This window comes from Chiloscyllium plagiosum, unplaced genomic scaffold (assembly GCF_037043375.1).
Source record: "Chiloscyllium plagiosum isolate Xiang-an unplaced genomic scaffold, Cpla_swu_hap1 HiC_scaffold_10, whole genome shotgun sequence".
In the NCBI taxonomy this organism is placed as follows: Eukaryota; Metazoa; Chordata; class Chondrichthyes; order Orectolobiformes; family Hemiscylliidae; genus Chiloscyllium; species Chiloscyllium plagiosum.
In genome coordinates, this window is record NW_028270148.1 from 118,186,124 (window position 1) to 118,211,699 (window position 25,576).

Here is a 25,576-nt window from a genome sequence, read left to right on the forward strand (position 1 = left end):
CTTATGCCTTCTAGTTTTGGACTCCACCACCCTGGGAAACAATCTTGTCTACTTGCCCTATCCATGGCCCTCATGATTTCATAAACTTCTATAAGGTCACCCCTCAGCCTCCAACACTCCAGGGAAAATCTGGAGGCCTATCTGGCCTCTTCCTATAGCTCAAACCCTCCAACCCTGGCAACATCCTTACACATCTCTTCAGAACCTTCTCAAGTTTCACAACATCCTTCCTATAGCAGGGAGACCAGAATTGAATGCACTATTCAAAAAATGACCTAATTAATGCCCTGTACAGCTGCAACTTGACCTCTCAGCTCCTATCGCAATGCACTGTCCAACAAAGGCAAGCATGCCAAATGCCTTCTTCACTTCTTGTCTACCTGCAATTTCGAGTTCAAGCAACTATGCACCTACACCCGGGTCCCTTTGCTTGGCAATACTTCTAGGGTCCTACTATTAACTGTATAAGTCCTTTCTTGGTTTGCCTTACCAAAATGCAACACTTCATATATATTTAAATTAAACACCATCTGCCATTCCTCTGCCCATTGGCTCATCTGATCAAAGTCACATTGTACTCTGAGATAACCTTCTTCACTGTCCACTACACCACCAATTTTGGTGTCATCTGCAAACTTACTAAGCATATTCTTATATTCATACCCAAATCACTTATACAAATGATAAAAAGCAGTGGACCCAGCACTGATCCTTGCAGCACACCGCTGGTCATAGGCCTCCAGTCCAAAAAACAACCGTCTACTATCATTCTCTATCTCCTACCTTCAAGCCAATTTTGTATCTAATTGGCTAGCTCCCCCTGGATTCCATGAGATCTAATCTTACTAACCAGTCCACCATGTTGAACCTTGTCAAACACCTTTAAGTCCATGTAGACAAAATCTACCGTGCTGCTTTCATCAATCTTTTTTGGCACCTCTTCAAAAAACTCAAGTTAGTGAGATGTGATTTCCCATGCACAAAGCCATGTTGACTATCCCTAATCAGTCAGTCATATAGCACAGAAACAGACTCTTCCTTGCTTTTCCAAATGTACACAAATCCTGTTCCTCAGAATCCTATCCAACAACTTACCCACCACTGATGCAGGCTCAGTGCTAAGAATTACTGCCTAGAAATTACAGGGCATCAGCCCAAATTTTTAAAATGCCCCTGGCCACAGGCCAGAGGACTGCAGGATAGCTAATGTGGTTCTCCTTCACAAAAACAGGGAACTATCGGCCAGTGATTCTAACATTAGTAGTAGGAAAACTATTGGAGAAAGTAGCAAAGGTAAAAATTAATCTCCATTTAGAGAAGCAAGGTTTGATCAGGGATAATTAGTATAGCTTTGTCAGAGGAAGGTCATGATGAATAAATCTTTTGGAATTTTGCAAGATAACGACCATGTGTTTGGATGTTTAGTGTCATAAAGCCATACAGCATGGAAACAGACCCTTCAGTCCAACCAATCCACGTCAACCATAATCCCAAACTAAACAAGGCCCATCTGCCTTCTCTTGGCCCATATCCCTCCAAACATTTCTTATTCATATACTTATCCAAGTGTCTTTTAAACATTGTAAGTGTACCTACATCCACCACCTCCTCTGGAAGTTCATTCCATACATAAACCATTGTGTAAAAATATTGCCCCCATGTCTTTTTTAAATCTTTCTCCTATCACCTTAAAAATATACCCTCTAGTCTTGAAATCTGCCACCAAAGAGAAAAGCAACCTGCCATTCAACTTATCTGTACTTGATGCAGTTTATAAGAATTTCAGCAGGGCTTTTGATAAGGTACCAAATACGAAACTAACAGAGATGGTAAAAGCATATGGGATCCAGGATCCAAATGGATGCAAAATTAGTGACAGGAGACAAGAGGGTGGCGGTTGAAGGTTGTTTGTGTGAGATCGGAGGCCTGCATTCAATGACCTACCAGAGGGAACAGTGCTAGATCCCTTAGTGTTTGTGATATTCAAAAATGATGTAGATGAGACTGTAGGTGGGATGATAAGTGAATTGCACAAAGATTGACCAGGCTATTGACAGCGATGGAGGAGGTGTTAGGTCACAGGAGACTATAACTGGACTGGTCCTTTGGGCAGATCAACGCCATATGGAATTTAATCCTGATAAATGTGAGGTGATGCTCATTGGAAAAAGGAACAAACAAGGGAGTACTCAACAAATGGCAAGACACTAGGTAGCTCACAGCAACAGAGAGATCTTAGGGTACTTGCCACAGATCCACGAAGGCAGCAGAACAGATTAATAGGGTAATTAAAAAGGTATATGTGACTTTGCCTTTATCAGCCTTGGCAGAGATCATAAGACCAAAGAGGTTGGAACTATGCAGAATTTAGGTTAGGCCACAACTGGAGTACTGTGTGCAGTTCAGGTCATCACACTACAGGACGGATGTCACTGCACTGGAGAGGGTGAAAAAGAAATTCACTAGTATATTGTCTGGGGTGGAGCATTCCAGCTATAAAGAGAGGTTGGATAAGCTCGGGTTGTTTGCTTTGGAGTAGAGAAGGTTGAGGTGGGAGCTAATAGAGGCGTATAAGATTATGAGGTGCATGGACATGGTGAATTAAAAGCAGCTGTTGTCCTCCACCCCATTTCCATCTCCAGCAACAAACTGCAAACGCTCGTTTACCACAAACCCGCAGACTCCCATAACAACCTGGACTACACTTCCTCCAACCCAGTACCCTGCAAGAACTCCATCCCATTCTCCCAATTCCTCCACCTCCGCCACGTCTGCTCAGATGAGGAGATATTCCACTCCCATGCATCCCAGATGTCCATCTATTTTGAACAACATGCTTTTCCACCTTCTGTCACCCAGATAGCCCTCCACTGCACCACCTTCATTCCCTGGTCCGCTGCTCTAAATCCACCCACCTCTAAATGCAATAAAGACAGAGTCCCCCTTGACCTCACCTACCACCCCACCAGTCTCTGCATCTAACACATCATCCTTAAACACTTCTGCCAACACAAACTAGACCCCACCACCAAGGCCATCTTCCCTTCCCCACCCCTCCCCGACTTCCACAGGAATCATTCACTTCGCCAAACCTTGGTTTGCGCCACTCTCCCTATCAACCCTCCCGAACCCCCAGGTACCTTCCTCCGCAACTGTAAAAGATGCAAAACCTGCTGGCACATCACCCCTCCCACTGCATCCAGGACCCCATTCAGCCCTTCCAGGTAAGAGAGGTTCACCTGCCCATTCCTCCAACCTTGTTTACTGTATCTGGTACTCTCGATTTGGACTTCTCCAAATCAAGGAGACCAAATGTAAACTCAGGGCCAACATTTTGCCAAGCATCTCAGCCAGGCCTGCAGGGTATAGCCTGACCTCCCAGTCACCACTCATTTTAATTTCCCTTCCCACTCCCTTTCTGACATGCCCAACCTTGGCCTCCTCCATTGCCACAGCGAATCAGACTGCAAATTGGAGGAACAACACCTCATCTACCACCTGGGCAGCCTACAACCTGGAAGACTCAATACTGAGTTCTCCAATTACAAATAACCTTCCTCCCATCTCCTTACTCCCTTCTAAACCCCTGGCCGTCCCTTCCACTCCACTGATTGACCCTTCTTCCAGCTACAAACCAGATTCATTCCTCCATTGACCAACCAGGTCACACCATCTACCTATGTTCACTTATCCCTACTTCACCACTCCGCCCCATCCTCCAGTGAAAGATCATTTTGTTGAAATAAAAGAGCAAAATATTAAACCAGATTTCAGATTCTGGGGTTTGATTTATTCAGTAGACACATCAGCTGAGACTATAGCAGTAATATGAATTTTAAAATGCGAAATTCTGCCTCCAACTCTGGAAATGTTGCATGAAGAATACAGCCTAGCAATGAGATATTTTAATTTTAAACTGACAATGATTTGAATACACAAACTCAAACAAAATTCAGTCAGATTGACAATTGTTTTTAAAAATGGGGGTCACATAAGCCAGAATAATAAAATTTAATAAGGTCTATAAAGGGAACTGGATAAAATCCTCAAATTCAGTATGAATAAGCATAGGGTACTGTAAACTAAAACAAATAGGTGACTAACACCAAAAATTACAAATTCAGTGTGAAGCCAAGAGACCTAAGAGTGCTAGTAGCTGCAAATTAACAAATTTGACTACTGCACAATAACAATCAAAACAGATGTGGGGGGGGAAGAGATAGTGGTGAAGCAGTAATTACACTATCATCCAGAAGCCCTGACAAATGCTGTGGGTTCATAGGTTCGAATCTCACCACGACAGGTGGAATTATTCAATTCATCTGGAATATAAAGCCAGTCTCTGCAGTGTCCTTTACAGAGGGGGAACCACGGTGGATACAGTGCTTTATTTCCCCCTCGAGCTCTATTTTGATTTAGTTCCTTCCTGCTTTTCCTACCTCTCCCTCACTTTTGATGGCTTGCTTTGATCGTAATGAGTTTTCCATGTACAGTAAATATCTAATTGGCTAAATGGATGAGTTACTGGTGGAGTTTAACAGTTTAAAACAAAACCAAAATCAGGGTGCTTTTGTAGTGAGAAAGCCATTAGGTTGTATGGAAGAGCACTTAGATCATAGAGATGTACAGCAACTCATCCATGATAATCTGGTCACAGGGACGATGACCATTAAATTATTACTAATTATTACTAAAATCTGATCTGGTTATTCAACCTGTTTAGGGATAGAACTCTGCTATCCTTACCTGATCTGGTATACACGTGACTCCAGACCTACAGTATTGAGGGAGCAGGCTACTTAGTTCATGGACAATTAAAGATGGTTAATAAATACTGGCTTTTCCAGTGATAATCACATCCCATGAAAGAATAAACAGTATATATTTAAGTCAGCACTCATCAGGAGATATTCTGAAATTACAGAATGCATTGAAAATCATACAATTGAAATAATGCATCTAGGTTTAATCTCCAAGACAGGCTTAGAGACATGGAGACTGAAAAACCTCAGAGTATTCAGCCTTTAAAAACTATTACTAGAATTTTATACAGGCTTCATAAGCTACTAAATCATTTGAACAATAGAGTCTACTGCTCATATTAAAGCATGGCATGTGCTCACAACTTCCAACTGATGAAAGAGAACTTATATCCAGAAACCTTATTGAATTCTTTGAGGATGTGACAAAACATATTGAAGGCAGCACAGCAGTGGATGTGATGTACATGGATTTTAGCAAGGCATTTGATAAGGTTCGATGAGAAAGTGAGGACTGCAGATGCTGGAGATCAGAGCTGAAAATGTGTCGCTGGAAAAGCGCAGCAGGTCAGGCAGCATCCAAGGAACAGGAGAATCGACGTTTCGGGCATAAGCCCTTCTTCAGGTTCCCCATGGTAGGCTCATTCAGAAAGTAAGGAGGTATGGGACACAGGGAAACCTGTCTGTCTGGATACAGAATTGAATGGCCCACAGAAGACAGAGGGTGGTAGGAGATGGAAAGTATTCAGCCTGCAGCTCAGCGACCAGTGGTGTTTCACAAGGATCGGTTCTAGGACCTCTGCTCTTTGTGATTTTTATAAATGACTTGGATGAGGATTGGAAGGGTGGGTTTGAAACTTTGCTAATGACACGAAGATTGGTCAAATTGTGGATAGTGTGGAGGGCTGTTGTAGGTTGCAACAGGACATTGACAGGATGCAGAACTGGGTTGATAAGTGGCAGATGGAGTTCAAGCTGGAAATGTGTGAAGTGATTCACATTGAAAGGTCGAATTTGAAAGCAGAACACACGGCTAAAGGCAGGATTCTTGGCAGTATGGAGGAACAGAGGGATCTTGGGGTCCATGTCCATAGATCTCTCAAAGTTGCCACCCACGTTAATAGGGTTGTTAAGAAGGCATTTGGTGTGTTGGCTTTCATTAGCAAGGGGACTGAGTTTAAGAGCTGCGAGGGTGAGCCCTGGTTAGACCACACTTGGAATATTGTGTTTAGTTATGGTCGCCTCATTATAAGAAAGATGTGAAAGCTTTAGAGAGGGTGCAGAGGAGATTTACCAGGGCATTTCTCATGGGAACGAAGAAGGATTACAGGGGACTTGATAGAGGTGTACAAGATGTTGACAGGCATAGATAGCCAGAGACTTTTTCCCATGGCAAAGATGTCTATCACGAGGGGGCATAATTTTAAGGTAATTGGAGGAAGGCTCAGGGGAGATGTCAGAGAAGGTTCTTTACAGAGTGGTGGCTGCGTGGAATGCACTGCCAGCAGTCGTAATAGAATCAGATACATTAAGGACATTTAAGTGACTCTTGGATAGGCAAATGGAAGATAGTACAATGAAGGATATGCAGGTTAGTCTGATCTTTGAGTAGGATAAAAGGCCAGCACAACATTGAGGACCGAAGGGCTTGTACTGTGCTGTACTGTTCTATGTTCTACATATGATTGCAGGCTTGACTTGATTAGCTTTGATGGAATAGGGCAAATGGTACATAGGACATTTTATATGGCGGCACGGTGGCGCAGTGGTTAGCACTGCTGCCTCACAGCGCCTGAGACCCGGGTTCAATTCCTGCCTCAGGCGATTGACTGTGTGGAGTTTGCACGTTCTCCCCGTGTCTGTGTGGGTTTCCTCCGGGTGCTCCGGTTTCCTCCCACAGTCACAAAGATGTGCAGGTGAATTGGCCATGCTAAATTGCCTGTAGCGTTAGATAAGGGGTAAATGTAGGGGTATGGGTAGGTTGCGCTTCGGCGGGTCGGTGTGGACTTGTTGGGCTGAAGGGCCTGTTTCCACACTGTAATGTAATCTAATCTAATATGGATGAGCTCAGTTCAGCCCAATGGCTCTCATCGACAACTGAATGATGCCGTGATATTACAAAATAGCAACATAAACACAACAATTTCATTTCAGTAGCAGCCTTTAATAAAGAACAAAACATCCCAAGATGTTTCACAGGAAGACTGGGGGGACAGAGAAAGAAAAAGAGAGGCGGGGGAGTAGAGACAGAGAAAGTAGGAAGATGGGAAGAGAGAGAAAATAAAATCGTGGCCATGATCAGATTAGCCATGATCTTATCAAATGATAGAGCACACTCAAGGGCCAAATAGCCTCCTCCAGCTCCTAATTTGTATGTTCATGTGCATGCACGCATCTTAGACATCTCCAAGAGATATTAGTTCCAGCAGCAGTTTTCCTCAAGGCTAAACAATCACCGTCTGGACAGCATAAAGTAATATTTCACATTTTAACTAATACCCCACTACATAAACTTAAATGTGTGGGAAATTTTCCAAAACATTTACTTCATAATCTTCAATTTTACACAAAATTCTTCTCATTCTGTGGATAAAGTGGAATTTGTTTCAAATGTAACAGAGTATTTGGAAGAAAATTAGGATTGGAATTTTAAAACTTTAAACAAGTACCACATGTCACATGTGTTAAACATTAATAAAAGCACAAGACCAAAATCTTAAAATAGGCTGAAAATAAAGATTCTAAAAGCAAGCCAATTTTTTTTAACAATGACTTTATCTGGAATAATGATTTTAACTTCAATTTTTAAAAAATTCTCACATTCTAGCTTTTAAGATTTTTCAGTGTTATTGCAAACTAAATTTGACACTGGCAGAGGCACCTAATTCTCAAACCAACAATAGAAAAATATCACTGTTAAGGTCTATAAGTGGTTTATGATGAAATCAGTCATCTATTCAATTCCTACTGACTTTGCCAGAGCTGTTGAGGAATTTGAAGATTCTAATTGGATGGACAGAGGAATGAAATTATTCATTCATTTGGCACTTTATAAAAATGGGAGCGCTCATATTTTGCATGTTGGTCCATTAGGACTGGAAACCAGAAACAGATGCTTTTGCAATAAAAATCAAGACAAGGTGGCAGAATGAAGGTATAAATGAAAAGCTATGCCACCTGACTCCTATCATAAAGATGGCATAACAGTTTGTACAGAGATTATCCCAAAATTTAATAAGGGCAAAAAATCTGATTTACTCCAAAATTTGGGAAACGGCATCTGATAAATAAATAGGAGTGAGAAAACTCATTCAATCTGGGCAATGAAAAAAAGACAAAAATAATCCAAACAGTGGTTTAAACTGCTTCACACCAGAGAGAAATTAGCTAGCAGAAGAAATCAGCAGGAAAGAGAGGAGGATAGAGAAAATTTGAAACTGGCTAGGACAAAGAGCTACCAAGGTGAAAGGTGAACTATTTCTGAAATTTCCTTTAGGTGGAGCAGTGTCAGAGGTCAAAAATGAAAGGTTGGCGGGGAGCAAGCTGAAGTGGTAAGCTAAACGGGAATTCAAGATCATTCTTGAAGACTAAGTTGGAATGTTTGGTTAAACTATTGCCAATCCTCAAAATAAAGGGAAAATTTTGCAGATACTGAAAGCCCAAAGTACAAACAGAAATTGATGGAGAAACTCAGCAAGTCTTTTTTAATTCACTCACAGCATGTGAGCATCTCAGGCTAAACAGCACTTATTGCTGATCCCTAATTGTCCAGAGGGCAGTTACGAGTCAACCACATTGTGGGTGCTGTGGGTCTGAAGTTACATGCAGGCCAGTCTAGGTAAGGATAACAGATTTCCTTCACTAAAGGACATTAGTGAACATATGAGTTTTTCCAACAATCAACAATGGTTCACGATCATCGTAAAATCTTTAATTACAAATTCTTTATTGAATTCAAATTTCACCATGGTGGGATGTGAACCCAGGTCCCCAGAACATTGGATGAGTTTCTGAATTAATAGCCTAGTGATACCACTAGGCCATTGACACCAGAGCAAACATGTTGACTCCAAAGTGACTCGTCAGAACAGCTGAAATCTTCGTCATCATCTGTGTTCCGAAGCCTGCTTCACTAGTCAATACGACTGTAGCTAAAGTCACTGTGGCCTCAACTCCACATTCTTGCCTACCCTGATAATATTAGTAATTAATAATCTAGGACAGAAGAGAAGTATCAGACAGATCACTCTAAGCTAAGTGACAGTGAAATGCTTCTGATCAGAATTTCATAATATGCTCAATATGGAGAAGTCAGCAATAGGATTGAAAAATAAAATATTCAAATAATGGTAAAAGGTGTCAATCCAAATATTCTGGTAGCCAGTCATTGTAACAGTGTAGACTGGAGTTGCACGGCAGCACCTTGTGGAATTCTCAGTGCAGCTGATTGTGGGGGTGGGGCAAGTATCCAGGAAATTGAGAATTCTGATAAGCAATTCCTCTTCATCAGAAACCTTCCGAAAGGCCTCAGCCAGAGAATCCAGGCCGGTCCAATTCACTTAAACTTGATAAATCTTAAACTTAATCCAAGAAATGTTAGAGGATTTAAAAACCTACCTAGACAAAGTCTTTTCCCTGGGTCAATGAATCCAGAACTAGATGGCATAGGTTTAGGGTGAGAGGGAAAAGATATAAAAGGGACCTAAGGGGCAACTTTTTCAGAGGGTGGTATGTGTAAAGAATGAGCTGCCAGAGGAAGTGGTGGAGGCAAGTACGATTGCAACATTTAAAAGACATCTGGATGGGTATATGAATAGGAAAGGTTTGGAGGGATATGGGCCCGGTGCTGGCAGGTGAGACTTGATTGGGTTGGGATATCTGGTCAGCATGGACCTCTGTGTGAAGTTTGCACGTTCTCCCCGTGGCTGCGTGGGTTTCCTCCAGGTGCTCCGGTTTCCTCCCCCAGTCCAAAAATGTGCAGGTTAGGTGAATTGGCCATGCTAAATTGTCCGTAGTGTTAGGTGAAGGGGTAAACGTAGGGGAATGGATCTGGGTGGGTTACTCTTCGGAGGGTCAGTGTAGACTTGTTGGGCCAAGGGGCCTGTTTCCACACTGTGAGTAACCTAATCTAATCAAGTTGGACCGAAGGGTCTGTTTCCGTGCTGTACATCTCTATGACTCTGTAACTCCTGGTTAACTATTAGATTTAACACGTGACTCAGCAACGACCACAAGATGCATTAGAAAAATTAAATGGGACTGAAAGTGGACAAAGTCCCGGGATCTGATGGCCTATGGAGTGTTGAAGGATTTGGCTACAGAAACAGTTGATATACCTTTCGAAATTCTAATAATTCTGCAATGGTGTCTACAGATTGAAAGGTTACAAATATAACGCCACTGTTTAACAAAGATGGAAGAGAGAAAGCAAGGAGCTATTGACACCATTAGTAGGGAAAATACTGGAATCTATTATTTAGGAAAGAGGGAGTGCAATGGAGATTCACCAGACTGATTTCTGGGATGGTGGGTCAGTCCTACAAGGAGACATTGAGGAGAATGGGCCTGTATTCCCTGGAATTTAGTAGAATGATGGGTAATTTGTTTGGAAACATACAAAACTTTTAAAGGAATAGACAGAGAAGTTACAGAAAAGATGGTTGCCCTAGACTGATGTCTGTGTTATGGGAACACAATAAAAGACAAACTATTTAGGACAGTGATGAGAAGGAATTTGTTCATTAAGAAAGTGATGAATTCTCTACACCAGAGGCAATGGGACCTCAATGATAAAACAGGTTCCAAGACAAACTTCAAGACAGATTTCTAGTTACTAACAACATCAAAACATATGGGAGGAGTGACTGAATATGGTATTGAAAGATGATGAGTCTGATGCTGAGAGATGATCAGCTATATTATAGAGTCATAGAGATGTACAGCATGGAAACAGACCCTTCGGTCCAACCTGTCCATGCCGACCAGATATCCCAACCCAATTTAGTCCCACCTGCCAGCACCCGTCCCATATCCCTCCAAACCCTTCCTATATATTCTAGAATGAAACAGCAGGACTGAGGGACTGAATGGTCTACTCCTCCTGCTATATTCTTAGGTTACATGATACATTGAACATTGATACATTGAAGTTATGTAATGAATCATTATGCCCGTTTCCACCTGCATGAGTTATTGGGTGCATTTACATTAAATCATTAATATATACAGAATTTTTTATTTATACATATTAGTGTCATACAGCACTGAAACAGCCCTTCAGTCTAAACAGTCCATAATCCCAAACTAAACTAGTCCCAATTTCCAGCGCTTGGCCCATTTCCCTCCAAACATTTTTTATTCACGTACGGACCTAAATTCCTTTTAAACGTTATAACTGGACCTGCATCCACTTCCTCTGGAAGTTCATTCCACACACAAACTACTGTGTAAAAAAATTACCTCATGTCTTTTTTTTAAAACTTTCTCCTCTCACCGTAAAAGTATGCCCCCTAGTCTTGAAATCTCCCACCCTAGGGAAAAACACCTTATCTATACCTCCATGATTTAATAAACTTCTATAAGGTCACCCCTCAACCACCTACGCTCCAATGGAAAATGTCCCAGACGATCTAGCGTCTCCTTGCAATCAAACCCTCCATTCCCAACACCTTGGTAAATCATTTCTGAATCCTCTCCAACTTAATAATCCTTCCTATGTCAGGGTGACCAGAAATGGACAGGGTACTCTAGAACCTACGGTGGACCTATTCCGTCACACAACACACCCAATGGCCTCCTTCTTCAAAGACCACAATTTCTCCTCCCACGTGGTCAATAAAGCCCTCCAGCACATCTCATCCACTACCCGCATCTCCTCCCTCGAACTCCACCCTTCCAACTGCAACAAGGACAGACCATCCACCAGTCCTCACCTTCCACCCCACCAACTTCCGAACACATCATATTATCCTCCACCATTTCCGCCACCTATAAACAGACCTCACTACCCCTAACTGCGTTCCGTAAAGACCATTCCTTCCGCAACTCTCTTGTCAGGTCCATGCCCCCACCAACTCGCTCTCCCCTCCCGGTATCTTCCCCTGCCACCGCAACAATTGCAAAACCTGCACCCATCTGTCAGAGATTTACCTGCACTTCCACACACGTCATTTACTGTATCGGTTGTTCTCAATGCAGTTTCCTCTACATTGGGGAGACAGGACTCCTACTTGCGTAACACTTCAGAGAACATCTGCGGGACACATGCACACAGAAACCCCACTGCCCTGTGGCTGAACACTTTAACTTACACCCCCCACTTCCCCAAGGACATGCAGGTCCTGGGCCTCCTCCATTGTCAAACCCTTACCACCGGCTGCTTGGAGGAAGAATGCATCAGCTTCCGTCTTGGGACAATCCAACCACATGGGATCAATGTTGATTTCACCAGTTTCCTCATTTCCCCTCCCCCCACCTTATCCCAGATCCAACCTTCTAACTTGGCACCGCCCTCTTGACCAGTCCTCCTTCCCATCTATCCGCTCCACCTTCCTCTCCCACCCATCATTTCCTATGGTGATGTCATTTCCTGTTCTTTTTCTCTGGGAGTGATAAATGGGATCCAAATCAATGAGTTTGTTGATAGAGTTCTGGTTGGAATGCCATGCTTCTAGAAGTGACATCACCATAGAAAACAATGTCACCACAGGAAACGACATCGCCAAACCAAGGAAACCCAAACATATCAATAGAAAACGGGCTACATCACCAATGCTTCATTCGGAGGCTCATTGAAGATGTTACCTAGTATGGTGATGAAACATCTGAAAATGAACCTTCCAGCTCAGTGAGCAAACCAACATCCAGAACCTCAACCTGAGCTATAAACCTTCTCAAAATACGCTAATATAAATAAATCTCCAGCCCCACTAACACAATTTGACCTAAAGTACTGACTTCGCATATGATTGCAAGGAAAATAGACTTGTTAAATAATAGCTCCTTTCCTAAAAGGTCTTCACAAAGAGAATTTGGGTAGTCTAAATGTTGTTCTAGAAGCTGTGCACCCACAACCAAATCAGAGGAAATGGCACATGATCAGTTTTCTAGATTTGGATCTATATTTGACTTGTCAGTAAATCATTGCATGAGTGCAGAAAATATACAGAAGAGAAATAGGCCATTCTTTCCAAACAAGCCATGCTGATGAATAAGCTCTGTTTGCACTGCTCTAATCTTTTCTCATTTAGATCAATCATATTCCTTTATTCCCTACTCCCTCATATGCTTTTCTGATTTCTACCTAAACTTGCTCCAACCAATGTTTCATATCCTCTGCTGAACATGTTTCTTCAGAGTACTTTTTGAATTTCTTAGTGCCCAACTTATACTAATAGACTAGGTGAAAGTGAGGACTGCAGATGCTGCAGATCAGAGTCAAAAAGTGTGGCGCTGGAAAAGCATAGCAAGTCAGGCAGCATCTGAGGAGCAGGAGAATCGACAATTCTGATGAAGGGCTAATGCCTGAATTGTGGCAGGCAAGGGGTCTGAGAGATAAATAGGAGGGTGGGGGTGGCACTGGGGGGAGGGGGGGGGGGAAGGTAGCTGGGAAGGCAATTGGCAGGTGCAGGTGGGGAGTAATGGTGATAGGTCAAAGGGGAGGGTGGAGCAGATAGGTGGGAAAAAAGATGGACAGGAAGAGGGATAGTCCAAGAGGACGGTGCCGAGTTGGAGGGTCAGTTCTGGGATGAGGTGGGGGAGGGGAGGTGAGGAAACTGGTGAAATTGACATTGATGCAGTGTGGTTGGAGGGTCCCAAAGCGAAAGATGAGGCATCCTTCCTCCAGACATCGAGTGGCTTGGATTTGGCAGTGGAGGAGAACCAGGATTTGCATGTCCTTGGCGAAGTGGGAGGGGAAGTTGAAGTGGTCAGCCACAGGGCGGATGGGGTTGTTTGATGCTTGTCGCCCAAAGATGTTCCCTGAAACATTCCATGAGTTGGCATCCTGTCTCCCCAATATACAGGAGACCACATCGAGAGCAACGGACACAGTAGATGAGGTGATTGGATGTGCAGGAAAATCTCTGCTGGATGTGAAAAGATCCTTTGGGGCCTTGAATGGAGGTGAGAGGGGAGGTACGGGCGCAGGGTTTACACCTCTTGCAGTGGCAGGGGAAGGGGAAAGGTGCCAGGAGTGGAGGGTGGGTTGGTGGGGGGTGTGGACCTAATTAGGGAATCGCGGAGGGAATGGTCTCTGCAGAATGCTGATAGGGGTGGGGAGAGAAGTATATCTCTGGTGGTGGGGTCTGATTGAAGATGGCGGAATTGACGAAAGATAATGCACCGTATCCAGAGATTAGCTCCTGGTCCTCAGATACTGCTAACCCGCTGTGCTTTACCAGCGCCACACTTTTTGACTCTTCTATTGATAGACTCCAAGAACTGAATCCACTCAACACTGGAACCCCCCCAAAGGTGCGTACTCAGCCCCCTACTGTACTCACTGCATACCCATGACTGCATCACCAAATACCAGACTAATGCCATTTACAAGTTTGCTGATGACACCACCATAGTTGGGCGAATTTCAGATGGTGACAAAACAGACTACAGATGGGATGTGGAAGACCTAGAAAAATGGTGCTATCAATGCAGGCAAAACCAAGGAACTCATTATTGACTTTCAGCGGGATGTTACTCATGCCCCCCCCACCCACCCCCCACACACACACACACACATTGACAGCACAGAGGTCGAACGAGTGGAAAGTGTTAAGCTCCTGGGAGTGGTCATCCACAACAAGCTTTCTTGGACTCTTCATGTGGACACACTGGTTACAAAGGCCCAACAATATTTCTTCTTCCTCAGGCAGCTGAGGAAATTTGGCATGACAGCGAATACCCGTGTCAACTTTTATAGGTGTGCCATTGACAGCATTCTTTCTGGATGTACTACTACTTGGTATGGCAACTGTACCATTCAAGATCGGAGACGGTTACTCAGAGTGGTGAACTCGGCCCAGACAATCACAAAGGCCAACCTCCATCTACCAGGCCCGCTGTCAAGGAAAGGCCGCCAGCATTCTCAAAGATTAATCCCAACATGGCAATGTTTTTCTACAACCTCTACCATCGAGGAGAAGGTACAGAAGCCTGAATACATGCACCAGCCGGTTTCATAACAGTTTCTACCCTACTGTTGTTAGAATATTGAATGGAATCACAAATTCTTAACATTCTCCTGGACCAGTGATTTTGTTTTTGCTGCTGTTTATCTTTTATTTACTATCTAAGCTACTTAACTATGTGATCTGCCTGTATTGCTCGCAAGACAAAGCTTTTCACTGTGCCTTGGTACACTTGACAATAAATTCAATTCAAATTCAAATTCAAGTCAATCAATCAACTTGGTATCATCTTGTAAATCCTCACCCTACACCCTCTTAAGAGCCCCAACATCAGTTTATAATATGGTGACCAGAACTATGTGCAGTACTCTAAGTGGCATCCAACCAAACTGCAAGATTTTACGTAACTTTCCCATTTTAGAACTTTATCTCTAGAAATAAAGTTTGGATCTCCCTTTTTCTTTAAGGCCTTACTCACCCATGCTACATCTTTTAAAATGGCCTGTGTATATTTACTCAAAACCCTTTTGTCTTATACTCAAGACTTAAACCTTGCAAGTGATAAGTCACCTCCTTGTTCAACCTACAAAAACATACTAGCTCATTTACCTGCTTTGAACTTAATTTGCCAATTTGTCTATTTGTAAATTTAACAACCTCTTATAATCTGAAGTTCTCAGCATAAACTATTTTCTGCCCCTCCCTAAATCTAGGTGTCATCATGAATTTAGAAATTGTTTTCAATTCCAAAGTCTAAATCATTATTGCTGAAAAAGTGTTGCTGGAAAAGCGCAGCAGGTCAGGCAGCATCCAAGGAGCAGGAGAATCGACGTTTCGGGCATGAGCCCTTCTTCAGTAATCTGAAGAAGGGCTCATGCCCAAAATGTTGATTCTCCTGCTCCTTAGATGCTGCCTGACCTGCTGCGCTTTTCCAGCAACACATTTGCAGCTCTGATCTCCAGCATCTGCAGTCCTCACTTTCTCCTCTAAATCATTATTGCAAATTATAAACAGCAATGATACTTCCCACCATCTTGTGATCTGAATAACCCCATTTGACTCCTACTCTCTGCCTTAAATTCAGCCAGAAATCCATTCACTTACTTGTTTGCCAACTCCACATTTTCAGAACTTATTCATTAGTCTATCATGGTCTATCTTAGCAAATGCCTAGTCCAGATAAATTGCGCTTGCTGCATTCCTGTTATCTACTCTCACTTATCTCCTAAAATTTAATACAATTAAACAAGATTTTCCCTTCTGAAATCCATGCTGACTACTCATTGTATTATTTGTCGTCTCTAGACATTCTTCTGTTCTTTTGCTTTGTCGGGTTACTATTATTTTCCCTTACCAATGATAAAATGACTGGTCTGTAAAGCCCTTAACACATTCTATCGCTATTCTTAAATATCAGAACTGCAGCAGCTATCTTCCATTCCTCTAGCACTACACTTTTTCTCATAACTAATTATTCAGGACTCCATATTACACTTATTAGCAAAATCGCAGTGTATGAGATAAAAGGAAGTGTGTGGGTGCAGTATTGGTCAAGGGGTAGAAAACAGAGTTATGGTAAGGGCTATTTTTCAAACTGCAGTGAGGTGTACAGTGGAGTTTCCCTATAGATCTGCACTAGGACCACTGCTATCTTTGATACATATCATTGACTTGGAATTGGAAACACAGGATGTATATGCATATTGTAAATGCATATTGTACAGTGTAAAACTCTAAGGAAGAACATAAAACAGTTAAAGTCACTCATGGAATAGGTAGTCATAAGGCAGATGTAAATCAATGGGGAAGATAGTAAAGTATAACTGGTTTCAATACAACTAGATGCAAACCCAGTACTTCATATGATGCGATTAAGAGTTAGCATATAAATGATGAAGAGGGGGGAACCAAAGGCTATACTTGTAAGAGCCAGTAGAATGGAATATCTACAATGTGAAAGCAGTCCATTCAGTGCAACAGGTCCACAAAGCCCCTCCCAAGAGCATCCCACCCAGACCCATCCTCTCCCTGTAACCCTGCATTTCCTATGGCTAATCCACCTAGCCTGCACATCCCCATACACTATGGGCAATTTAGCATGGCCAATCCACCTAACCTTACAGCTAACCACAATCATTTTCATCACAGATAGCTCTAAAATCTTAAAACAATGGAGTAACTGCAAAGCAAATGGCTCCCTCTTTACAAAGTTTCCATCAACTCTCTATAGAAAGAGCACTCTGTAGTACTATTACAGATTCTGGATCAGTGGTGCTGGAAGAGCACAGCAATTCAGGCAGCATCCGAGGACAGGCAAAATCGACGTTTCGGGCAAAACCCTTCATCAGGAATAAAGGCAGAGAGCCTGAAGCGTGGAGAGATATGCTTGAGGAGGGTGGGGGTGGGGATAGAGTAGCATAGAGTACAATAGGTCAGTAGGGGAGGAGATGAAAGTGATAGGTCAGGGAGGAGAGGTTGGAGTGGATAGGTGGAAAAGGAGATAGGCAGGTCGGACAAGTCCGGACAAGTCAAGGGGACAGTGTTGAGCTGGAGGTTAGAAACTAGGATGAGGTGGGGGAAGGGGAAATGAAGAAGCTGTTGAAGTCCACATTGATGCCCTGGGGTTGAAGTGTTCCGAGGCGGAAGATGAGGCGTTCTTCTTCCATGCGTCTGGTGGTGAGGGAGCAGCGGTGGAGGAGGCCCAGCACCTCCATATCCTCGGCAGAGTGGGAGGGGGAGTTGAAATGTTGGGCCACGGGGCGGTTTGGTTGATTGGTGAGGATGTCTCGGAGATGTTCCCTAAAGCGCTCTGCTAGGAGGCGCCCAGTCTCCCCAATGTAGAGGAGACCGCATCGGGAGCAACGGATACAATAAATGATATTAGTGAATTTGCAGGTAAAACCTTGATGGATGTGGAAGGCTTCTTTAGGGCCTTGGATGGAGGTGAGGGAGGAGGTGTGGGCACAGGTTTTACAGTTCCTGCGGTGGCAGGGGAAAGTGCCAGGATGGGAGGGTGGGTCGTAGGGGGGCGTGCACCTGACCAGGTAGTCACGGAGGAACGGTCTTTGCGGAGGGCGGAGAGGGGTGGGGAGGGAAATATATCCCTGGTGGTGGGGTCTGTTTGGAGGTGGCGGAAATGTCGGCGGATGATTTGGTTTATGCGAAGGTTGGTAGGGTGGAAGATGAGCACCAGGGGCGTTCTGTCCTTGTTGCGGTTGGAGGGGTTGGGTCTGAGGGCGGAGGTGCGGGATGTGGACGAGATGCGTTGGAGGGCATCTTTAACCACATGGGAAGGGAAATTGCGGTCTCTAAAGAAGGAGGCTATCTGGTGTGTTCTATGGTGGAACTGGTCCTCCTGGGTGCAGATACAGCGGAGGCGGAGGAATTGGGAATACGGGATGGCATTTTTGCAAGAGATAGGGTGGGAAGAGGTGTAATCCAGGTAGCTGTGGGAGTCGGTGGGTTTGTAGAAAACGTCAGTGTCAAGTCAGTCGTCACTGATGGAGATGGAGAGGTCCAGGAAGGGGAGGGAGGTGTCAGAGATGGTCCAGGTAAACTTAAGGTCAGGGTGGAATGTGTTGGTGAAGTTGATGAATTGCTCAACCTCCTCGCGGGAGCACGAGGTGGCGCCAATGCAGTCATCAATGTAGCGGAGGAGGAGGTGGGGAGTGGTGCCAGTGTAATTACGGAAGATCAACTGCTCTACGTAGCCAACAAAGAGACAGGCATAGCTGGGGCCCATATGTGTGCCCATGGCTACCCCTTTGGTCTGGAGGAAGTGGGAGGATTCAAAGGAGAAATTGTTAAGGGCGAGGACCAGTTCGGCCAAACGAATGAGAGTGTCGGTGGAAGGGTACTGTTGGGAACGTCTGGAGAGGAAAGAACGGAGGGCTTGGAGGCCCTGGTCATGGCGGATGGAGGTGTAGAGGGATTGGATATCCATGGTGAAGATGAGGCGTTGGGGGCCGGGGAAACGGAAGTCTTGGAGGAGGTGGAGGGCATGGGTGGTGTCTCGAACGTATGTGGGGAGTTCCTGGACTAGGGGGGATAGGACAGTGTCGAGGTAGGTAGAGATGAGTTCAGTGGGGCAGGAGCATGCTGAGACAATGGGTCGGCCAGGCTTGTGGATCTTGGGAAGGAGGTAGAACCGGGCAGTGCGGGGTTCCCGGACTATGAGGTTGGAAGCTGTGGGTGGGAGATCTCCCGGACTATGAGGTTGGAAGCTGTCGGAGGGGTTTGCTATTCTCTGGATATCAGAAATTAGTATTATTGCATCCATCAGTAAACATTTCTCTTCAAAATCAACAGGTCTAACTTTAAAAAAGCACCATAATGTGAAACAATTCCTCCAACACAAATGGATCTGGATATTACAATTTTCCAACTCCAGTACAATTTTTAAAAACGCCAAAAGAAGTTTTTAAAAATGTATGAACAAGGTTGGAAATCTAAATTCATAGCTTTCAAACACTGGTGATTATAGAGTCATAGAGGTGTACAGCATCTCCGTCCAACCCGTCCATGCCGACTAGATATCCCAACCCAATCTAGTCCCACCTGCCAGCACCCAGCCCATATCCCTCCAAACCCTTCCTATTCTTATACCCATCCAAATGCCTCTTAAATGTTGCTATTGTACCAGCCTCCACCACATCCTCTGGCAGCTCATTCCATATACGTACCACCCTCTAAGTGAAAAGATTGCCCCTTATGTCTCTTTTATATCTTTCCCCTCTCACCCTAAACCTATGCCCTCTAGTTCTGGACTCCCCGACCCCAGGGAAAAGACTTTGTCTACTTATCCTATCCATGCCCCTCATAATTTTGTAAACCTCTATAAGGTCACCCCTCAGACTCTGACGCTCCAGGGAAAACAACCCCAGCCTGTTCAGCCTCTCCCTGTAGCTCAGATCCTCCAACACTGGCAACATCCTTGTCAATCTTTTCTGAACCCTTTCAAGTTTCACATCTTTCCGATAGGAAGGAGACCACAATTGCACGCAATATTCCAACAGTGGCCTAACCAATGTCCTGTACAGCCGCAACATTACTCCCAACTCCTGTACTCAATACTCTGACCAATAAACAAAAGCGTACCAAACACTTTCTTCACTATCCTATCTACCTGCGGCTCCACTTTCAAGGAGTTATGAACTTGCACTCCAAGGTCCCTTTGTTTAGCAACACTCCCGAGGACCTTACCATTAAGTGTATAAGTCCTGCTAAGATTTGCTTTCCCAAAATGCAGCAGATCACATTTATCCAAATTAAACTCCATCTGCCATTTCTCAGCCCATTGGCCCATCTGGTCCAGATCCTGTTGTAATCTGAGGTAACCTTCTTCGCCGTCCACTACACCTCCAATTTTGGTGTCATCTGCAAACTTACTAACTGTACCTCTTATCGCATCCAAATCATTTATGTAAATGACAAAAAGTAGAGGACCCAGCACCGATCCTTGTGGCACTCCACTGGTCACAGGCCTCCAGTCTGAAAAACAACCCTCCACCACCACCCTCTGTCTTCTACCTTTGAGCCAGTTCTGTATCCAAATGGCTACTTCTCCCTGTATTCCATGAGATCTAACCTTGCTAATCAGTCTCCCATGGGGAACCTTGTCAAACACCTTACTGAAGTCCATATAGATCACATCTACTACTCTGCCCTCATCAAGCTTCTTTGTTACTTCTTCAAAAAACTCAATCAAGTTTGTGAGACATGATTTCCCATGCACAAAGCCATGTTAACTATCCCTAATCAGTCCTTGCCTTTCCAAATACATGTTCATCCTGTCCCTCAGGATTCCCTCCAACAACTTACCCACCACCGAGGTCAGGTTCACCGGTCTATATTCCCTGGCTTGTCTTTATCGCCCTTTTAAACAGTGGCACCACGGTTTGCCAACCTCCAGTCTTTCGGCACCTCACCCGTGACTATCGATGATACAAATATCTCAGCAAGAGGCCCAGCAATCACTTCTCTAGCTTCCCACAGAGTTTTCGGGTATACCTGATCAGGTCCTGGGGATTTATCCACCTTTAACTGTTTCAAGACATCCAGCACTTCCTCCTTTGTAATCTGGACATTTTGCAAGATGTCACCATCTATTTCCCTACAGTCTATATCTTCCATATCCTTTTCCACAATAAATACTGATGCAAAATATTCATTTAATATCTCCCTCATTTTCTGTGGCTCCACACAAAGGCCGCTTTGATGATCTCTGAAGGGCCCTATTCTCTCCCTCATTACCCTTTTGTCCTTAATGTATTTGTAAAAACCTGTGGATTCTCCTTAATTCTATTTGCCAAAGCTATCTCATGTCCCCATTTTGCCCTCCTGATTTCCCTCTTAAGTATACTCCTACTTTCTTTATACTCTTCTAAGGATTCACTCGATCTATCCTGTCTATACCTGACATATGCTTCCTTCTTTTTCTTAACCAAACCCTCAATTTCTTTAGTCATCCAGCATTCCCTATACCTACCAGCCTTCCCTTTCACCCCAACAGGAATATACTTTCTCTGAATTCTCGTTATCTCATTTCTGAAGGCTTCCCATTTTCCAGCCGTCCCTATACCTACGAACATCTGCCTCCAATCAGCTTTCAAAAGTTCTTGCCTAATACCGTCAAAATTGGCCTTTCTCCAATTTAGAACTTCAACTTTTAGATCTGGTCTATCCTTTTCCATCACTATTTTAAAACGAATAGAATTATGGTCGCTGGCCCCAAAGTGCTCCCCCACTGACACCTCAATCACCTCCCCTGCCTTATTTCCCAAGAGTAGGTCAAGTTTTGAACCTTCTCTAGTAGGTACATCACATACTGAATCAGAAAATTGTCTTGTACACACTTAAGAAATTCCTCTCCATCTAAACCTTTAACACTATGGCAGTCCCAGTCATGTTTGGAAAGTCAAAATCCCCTACCATAACTACCCTATTATTCTTACAGATAGCTGAGATCTCCTTACAAGTTCGTTTCTCAATTTCCCTCTGACTACTGGGTGGTCTATAATACAATCCAATAAGGTGATTATCCCTTTCTTATTTCGCAGTTCCACCCAAATAACTTCCCTGGATGTATTTCCAGGAATATCCTCCCTCAGCACAGCTGTAATGCTAACCCTTATCAAAAATGCCACTCCCCCTCCTTTGTTGCCTCCCTTTCTACCCTTCCTGTAGTATTTGCATCCTGGAACATTAAGCTGTCAGTCCTGCCCATCCCTGAGCCATGTTTCCGTAATTGCTATGATATCCCAGTCCCATGTTCCTAACCATGCCCTGAGTTCACCTGCCTTCCCTATTAGGCCCCTTGCATTGAAATAAATGCAGTTCAATTTATTAGTCCTACCTTATCCCTATTTGACTCACTTCTGTTCTCAGCTGTACCCGTCTCAGATCGATCTCTTTCCTCACTATCTCCCTGGGTCCCACTCCCCCCCCCCTTACTAGTTTAAATCCTCCCAAGCAGTTCCAGCAAATTTCCCTGCCAGTATATTAGTCCTCTTCCAATTTAGGTGCAATCCGTCCTTCTTGTACAGGTCACTTCTACCCCAGAAGAGATTCCAATGATCCAAAAATGTGAATCCTTTCTCCCATAGACCAGCTCCTCAGCCATGCATTCATCTGCTCTCTCCTCCTATTCCTGCCCTCACTAGCTCGTAGCACTGGGAACAATCCAGATGTTACTACCCTTGAGGACCCCCTTTTTAAATTTCTGCCTAACTCTCTGTAATCTCCCTTCAGAGTCTCAACCTTTTCCCTTCCAATGTTGTTGGTTCCAATGTGGACAATGACCTCTTGCTGGCCCCTCTCCCCCGTGGGGACATTCTGCACCCTCTCTGAGACATCCTTGATCCTGGCACCAGGGAAACAACACACCATTCTGCTTTTTCTCTGCTGGCCACAGAAACGTCTGTCTGTACCTCTGACTACAGAATCCCCTAACACAATTGATCTCTTGGAAGCCGACATACCCCTCGTTGCATTAGAGCCAGTCTCAATACCAGAAACTTGCCTGTTCGTGCTACATTCCCCTGAGAATCCATCACCCCCTACATTTTCCAAAACAGCATACCTGTTTGAAATGGGTATATCCACAAAAGACTCCTGCACTAGCTGCCTACCTCTCTTACCCTTCCTGGAGTTAACCCATATGTGTTACTGTATCTGAGACTTTCCCCCTTTCCTATATCTGCCATTCATCACATACTATTGTTCTTGCAAATTCCTCATCGCTTCTATCTGTCTCTCCAACCGATCCACTCGATCTGATAAGATTCACATCCAACAGCATTTATGGCAGATATAATCGCAGTAACCCTTAAACTCTCTTTAAACTCCCACGTCTGACAAGAAGTACATATCACTGCAAAGGTCATTTTTGCTCCTTCACAGTCTACAGACTCAGAAAATAACACCGTCTTATTCCTCTACAAACACTGCCTCAGGTTAAATTAATAGCTATGGCTTATATTTTAAGTTTAATCAAGAGACTTATCTCCAAAAACATATAATCAAGAGAGAATCCACTATACTCACTACTGCAGCCTTTCTCTTGGACAGATTTAAAACTACAATTAACTTATCTGATTCTGTGTGGTGAACTTCGCCCAACAGTTCCTCCAAGATTAGTTGTGAATTTCACTGTTTGTTAATTTTCCCAGATGTACTCCGATGTCCGGGGATACACAATCAAAGGCAGTAACTGTGCAGGTTCTCTCTCTCTCTCTCTCTCTCTTTGTTTCCTGCACTGTCCTCACTATGTGCTTCCTTTGTCTGCTCTTCTCCCTTTTAAAACTGCTGTTGTTTAGACTTTTTTTCCCAAAGTTCCAAAACAATGCAACAGCATAAATGATTTGAATGTAATTTGCAAAGTTTACAATAAATATGCGCAACAACTATAACAATTGTCATGGTTTATATTTTAGACTGTACGGATACAGATACAAAATAAATTATCACTCCCATGAGACTATTAGAACAAAAAAATGCACGTTACGATTCTATCCAATTAAAAAGTGGTTCGGTTAGTTCGGTAATATCCCACTGTGCGTCAGGTCAATATAAATCGTAATATATCACTGACACCATTAATTTTATCAATAGCAGACATATTGCTAGACATGGTGATATTATTGTGGAAAGCATCCAGGAAACCATTAAGCTTTATTTTGAATAATTCTAATCTGAACTTTTATGAATTCTTACTAAACAAAAAAACACTATTAAATGCATAGGTTACAAACAATTATATTTGCAATCTTTCTCAATGCCAGCTTTCTTAGCCAACTTTGATTTGAACCAAATATTATTTCTGCAAGGATCATAATCTAGTTATTTTCAATTTTCTTAATTCTGAAACTCAATTTAGGAATAGATACAACAAATATTCAAGAAGGTTGTGTGTCAGAAAATTCAACTGATTAACATACATGACAGGTGTGCATATTAATCAGCTTAATATCATTATTTCAGAATTCTGGAACATTTATTAAACCTATTATAGTACAGAAAATGTTTTAATAAGCCCATACAATAATATGGTGATATCCTGAAACATTGGTTATCTATTCAGTGGACCAGAAATTCACCTATCACTCATACATGTCTGTGCAGTCAGCAGTCACCTCTTTTATTCTTACTAGCAATCGCTGATCAATCAATTCTTATGACGTGGAATTGCTGGTTTCGGGCTCGGGTGGACAAAGTTAAAAATCATACAGCACCAGATTATAGCCCAACAGGTTTATTTGGAAGTACAAGTTTTCTGAGTGCTGCCAAAGGAGCAGCTCTCCTAAAGCTTGTACTTCCAAATAAATCTGTTGGACTATAACCTGATGCTGTGCGACTTCTAACTTAAATCAATTCTTTGTATAACCTTCTAGCTCCAATACACAGCCACACACAAATCCAAGTCCAGACCTGCCACAGACCTGAAAGAGCTGGTCAAAAACATTCCCTGTGCCAAACATGCTCTCCAGCTATAGAGAAGAGTACCAGAATAGTTTGAATTCCAGTTTTACCATCAGCTGCCAAACTGCTGATCTGATTAAAACTTCCTGATTTGAGATCAATGCTGAATCAATTTAAGTGTGCTCTTTACTACTTTGTGAAGCATGCTGACCAATAAACAATAACATATACACTGAACTATCTATCTTCTTTTTCAATTACCAGTACATAGATAAGATGTCTAGCCCCTCAAGAACATTGACTGTTCTACAAAGAGCAGAATGACCTTCAAAAGGAATGTGTAGTACATTAATGAGATGGAGAGAATACGACATTTACATAACACTGTCTCTAAGTGTTAAAAAGCCACAGATATTTGCAAATTCTTTGCAAAGGAAAACTAATCCCACTCAGATTCACACTCCATAATACTTGATCTCCCTTGACTTCAAACATTTGTCCACTTTTAAAAGATATCACAATCTATACCTCAACTACTAATTGTAGCCGATCCATCTGTGTCTCAATAAGTCTGTATCACTTGTTTTGATATGAATCATATCTTTAATCTCAGGTAACAAATAAGAGTTGGAATGTCATGTTGAGGTTTACAAGATGTTGATGAGGCCTCTTCTGGAGTACTGAGAGAAATTCTGGTCGCCCTACTATAGGAAGGATTTTATTAAATTGGAGAGGGTTCAGAAAACATTTACCAGAATGTTGCTGGGAATG

General features: G+C 43.2%; 1 protein-coding gene across 5 annotated transcripts in view; it reads right to left on the reverse strand.

Annotated features, from left to right (window-relative positions):
* ehbp1 (EH domain binding protein 1) overlaps positions 1–25,576 on the reverse strand; it is a 390,401-nt gene that overhangs the window by 362,044 nt on the left and 2,781 nt on the right. The gene's annotated exons all lie outside the window — the stretch shown is intronic.